The following is a 5,367-nucleotide window of genomic DNA, read 5'->3' on the forward strand; positions in this document are numbered from 1 at the left end:
TCTCTCAAAATAAATAAATGAACATTAAAAAAAAAAAGAATTGCGATTGAACTTGCTAGAGAAATCATCACAGAAAAGTGAGAGTCAATGTGATATATTTGTGGGTCACAGTTCATCTTAGCATACTTACTACGTATTTAATAAATGGGCATTATATTAAAAAATATAAATTACAATTGAAAAGTTTTTTTTAAGAATGATAATAGCCATGAGATACCTGGGTGCTTCAGTCAGTTAAGCATCTGACTCTTGATCTCAGCTCAAGTTTTGATCTCAGAGTCACGAGTTCAAGCCTTCCATGGGGCTAACGCTGAGTGTGGAGACTACTTAAAAAAAAAAAAAAAAAGAATGATAATATCCATTATGGATAATGGCATAGAGAAAATGGCAAGCACATTTCCTACAGTTATGAATTGATAGAACTACTGAAAGGAAATTTGGTATTATTTTTCAAAGGCATATTTTTGCTGATCCAAATATAACTTCTAGAAATTTATCTTAAGGAAGTAATCATAACATAAGCAAAAACATAGCTATAAATTTAAATATTATAAAATAATATTGAAACATTGGAGGCAAACTATCTTGGCGTTTATTGCTGTTATAACAAATCACTGCAAATTTGGTGGCTTAAAATAGCACATATTAATTATCTTATAGTTCTGCAAATCAGAAGTCTGACAAGAATCTCAGTTGGCTAAAACCAAGCTGGGGGCACGAATGCATTCCTCCTGGAGGTTGTAGGAGACAACCCATTTCCTTACCCTGCCTAGCTTCTAGAAGACACCTGCATTCCTTGATTCTTGCCCCATTTCATCCATTTACAGATTCAACAATGGTGGGTCGAACTTCTCACCTTGTGTCTCCCTGACCTTCTTCTTCCACTTCTTCCATTAACATGTTTCCCTCCACCCTACCAGGTGGCAAAAGTTCTCTTTTTTTTTTTTTTTAAACTTTTTTTTATTTTATTTTTTGGGACAGAGAAAGACAGAGCATGAACGGGGGAGGGGCAGAGAGAGAGGGAGACACAGAATCGGAAACCGGCTCCAGGCTCTGAGCCATCAGCCCAGAGCCTGACGCGGGGCTCGAACTCACGGACCGTGAGATCGTGACCTGGCTGAAGTCGGACGCTTAACCGACTGCGCCACCCAGGCGCCCCAAAAGTTCTCTTTTTAAGGGCTCAAGGGATTAGATTGGATCCACCTGAATAATCCAGGCTACTCTCCCCATTTCAGTTCTTAATTTGTGTTCAAAGCCTCTTTTGGCACGTGAAGTAACATACTCACAGGTTCCTGGGATTATGGTGTCGACATATTTGGGGGGGGGGCATTATTCTGCCCACCACAAAACCTGTATGTCTAAGAAAATAATTAACTAAATAATAATCATTAAATAAATATTCCAACTAAACAATTGTAATACTTGCTTGCATTGCAATGAATGTTATATAGTCATTAAAGCTATGTTGTATGCAGAATAATGATAACTAACAATCTTAATACGTATGTGCCAGGCCCTGTTTTGAAAACTTTTCATATATTGATATTTACATAATCCTCTCAACAGTCCAATGATATATGCGTATTATTACTCCCCCTACCAGTCAGCCCTTAGAGATAAGGAAACTAAAGCATAGAAAGCTAAGTGTTTTGCCTAAGGTTACATGGTTGGTAAATGGCCGAGCTTGGAATATGAAGTTGAATTGCCTGCAGAATCCATGAGCTTAATAGTTTAATAATTAATGAATTGGAGTTAGTATTAAGTGCAAAGAAAAAGCAGATTAAAATATATTGTGTATGATATAATCCCATTTTTACAAAAAATGGTTTGTGCAAAAATGGCAGATTATCTCTGGGCAGAAGTATTATGGTGATTATTTTCTTTTTAAATTGTATTTTGAAAATACTATACTTTTTCAAATGCAAAAAAAAATCCAAGTTTGTATAAAATACTCAATGAATCAATTTTGTTTGTGATCGTAAAGATAATTGCTGCCTTTATAGTTTTAAACGATAATGGATGGAGTAGAACTCACAGTGAAACTCCTCAGTTGTGTTACAAAGCCAGGGGTAAGCTCCTGTTCTTGTTCAAGTGATTGGGTGTTGAGCAGACAGCAACTGACTTAGTGATAGTGTATCTATTGGATTCCATGAATTGTCTGAGAGATAAATGAGATAATACATGTCAAATAACCTTGAAAGTTACTTTAAAGCAGAATTCCAAGGTCAACCAGATGAAGATGTGTAATATGTAACATTCTCCCCACAGAAACAAGATACTTAACAAAAGTTGTATCACCAGACTAGTTGAGGAAAGCCTCATATAGCTGAACAGTGTGTGACTATTTCCAAATGAAAGTGCAATTGACATTCCAATTTGAGACATCTCTCTCCTTCATGCACTTCAATAGGACAGTTGGGATTCTCTTTATAGTCTGTTCCCTTAAGGCTCCATGGAAATGGAACAGAAAGGGCATAGCCACCTTAAGGAATGGAACTACATCCCCATCTACAGCACCTTTTTGTAAGTCAGGCTTCGGCTATACTGTATATACGTGATGCAATATGAACTTAATTTAGAGATAAAAAATATGATCTCAATAAAGATGGGAAAAGAGATAAAATGTGTGTGACCATTCTTCTAAATGTTTTAAGTCATCATTTCTGTATGGAATTCCAAAATAATGGCAAAGAAGTATAGTAAAATATCAACAAAGTATAGCACAGTGGTTTGGAAAGTGAATTTTGATGTCCCACAGTCATACCTTCACACTCTAATTCTGCCACCAGGAACATATGCACCTGAGATCAAGATACTTCATTTCTCTAGGCCTTTCTTTGTGTATCTTTAAATTGACCTTCACACTAGCTCATTGGTCTCTTGTGAGTAATAAGTGAGATGGTGCAAGTGTAGCACGTAAAATAGGTGCACACAGTAAATGCTCAATACTATTCATGTACCTGGTTCCATCTTCTGATAATAATGTATCCATGATGCCAGATCAGGAATAAAAGCCCTTGAAGATTGCATTATGTTGGGTTTCTCAAGATGCAGCACTGACACAAGGATTTGAGTGATTTATTTTGGAAGTGACCCCAAGAAGCACTGGTAGAGGGGAAGGGAAATAAGGCAGGAAGGGAAGGAAGTTAATTCAGGGTGCATGAATGGACCAATATGGTCAACCATGACATTATGGGCTCAATCCTGGTGGGGAAGTTAATGATGTAGACTAGAGTATGTCTCAGAATTTCCCATCTCTGGGTTGAGAAGTTGGAATATTGATCCACCAATTCCCATCCATTATTGGGCAAGAGTTGTTCTCACAGCTGTAACTTCACTCTGGAGTCCAGAACTTCCTGTGGCTACAAAGAACCTGTAGACAGATCATCCCAAGTGCTTGCAGAAAGAAGGTGGGCATGTATTGAAAGGCAAGTATCCAGGGACTATGAACAGGGCACTTAGAGTCAGCAAGATAGCATTATGCTTTCCTTTAACCTATACAGTCTAAAGGCCACTCAGGCTGTTGGTGGTTTGGTTGCAAACCATTGCAGGATTATTGCTGGATCCACATGCATTGTTGCTATTACGAATTTAAAAAAGTAATACAATGCTTTCCACAATACGGCAGGAGCTTCTTCAATATTCAACATCCACTTAACAGCCTTATTTTTGTTTGGCAGTAAAAAGTACCTGCATGCCAAGCAGCCATGACAGCTAACATGTATAAAGATGGAATAGCAATAACTAAAAGAAACATTTGTACCAGATACCTCTGGCTTCAGTTTTAGCAGGGGTTGTGGAGCAGCTATTACCTACCAGACCCCTGCAGTGGGTAACAGAATATACTGGGTTCTCTAAATTCCCTCAAACATTGAAAGACACTTTTCAGAGAAACGCCCATTTACAAATGGGGTGATTCAAAGCAGGCGTTTTCATTACAGTAATAAAATATCTGCATTCCCCAAAATTTAACAAATCAAATCCCTTTTTGGCTCTCTACGACTGACATTTCTGAAAATTCAGTAGCAGGCTTCTGGAGACTAGGGTCCCTATGCCCTATTCAATTTCTTTATATCTAGTCGTTCTGATATGTCATAATATTTACTCAAAGGAAGCAATCATTTGGAATTCTTATTTGTGGTTCCCAGCATAACACTATCCTACACAAATGCCATTTCATCAGAAGGGCCAAATCCCATTTGCTATGGAAAGCTCTTTGCCTGACATGTTGGTTTCATCTGTCTTTATCCTACGGGATGTAGGACATGCTTGCTCTTTGGTTTCCTATTCTCTTTCCTCATCAGTCTCAGCTCTTCATTCTAGTGACTCGCTTCCCCAGCGGATCTCGACACCACACCTTCACCTCCAGGAAAAGTCAGTAATGCCTTCACAAAGCTGCCAGGGGGTTAAAAAGGAAACTTGACTCTTGGATTCTGAATACCCAAGCCCCGGGGGCCGCCACCTGGGCCAACTCGCTTCGCTCTTCTGATTTCCACCCGCAGGTGGCAGCAGCGGGCTCCGAAGCAGGTCTCTGCAGGTTTCCGGAGCCTCTGCCCAGCTTTTGGCCGGCGCTCCAGAGCTGGGTCTGGAGCATCCCCACCTTCAGGAATCCATACCCAGCTGGGACGGTCCTTAAAGCTGTACTCATTGACCGCTAAAATGGTCTCTTATTCTTTAATTTCTTGAGTGCAAACAGTTTAAAGCAACAACGGCAACTCATTGAGTCCCTACTGTCTCCGGTTCTCAAATTCCCCACCAACTCCAGCAGCAACCCGGTCCCTTTTCCCAAGCAGGGTCGGCGCTCCACGCTCCGGCCCTTGCAGATCCTCCGGAGCCGCGTGCCAGGCGGCTGGCAGTGCGTCTGCGGCCGCAGCGCGCCTTCTCCTCCCCTCCTCCTCCTCCGCCTCGCGGGCTCTGCAACCGGTCAGGATGCCGTGGCTGCACCCCTGTTTCATCTGCACCCCTGTTTCATCACCCCACCCCCCTTCCCTAACCCTCCTCTTCGTCCCTTCTCCCCAAACACACACAGGCGCTCGCTCGTAGTGTTTCAGGCTCGGCTGCGGGACCAGGACCCACGCAAGCCCAGGAAGCCACGGACATGCCGCCCGGACTCTTCGCCCCGCGGGCCCCAGCGCCGCCGCCGCCGCTTCTGCGCCGCTTCTTCCCACCTAGACAACAGCCCCTCAAGAGGCAGCCCCGGCGGGGCTGCGAGAAGTTTACGTCTCTGGCAGGGGCGGCGGGGAGCAGTTGAAGGATCTGTTGTAGGAGGATTAGCACATTGGGGCGAGGGGAGGGGCAGCGCCGCAGCTGGACGCGGCGCGGACCCGGCAGCACTGCGTGCGGCAGCCACCGCCGCCGCCGCCCGGG

This window comes from Herpailurus yagouaroundi, unplaced genomic scaffold (assembly GCF_014898765.1).
Source record: "Herpailurus yagouaroundi ecotype Mexico unplaced genomic scaffold, PumYag 139, whole genome shotgun sequence".
Lineage (NCBI taxonomy): Eukaryota > Metazoa > Chordata > Mammalia > Carnivora > Felidae > Herpailurus > Herpailurus yagouaroundi.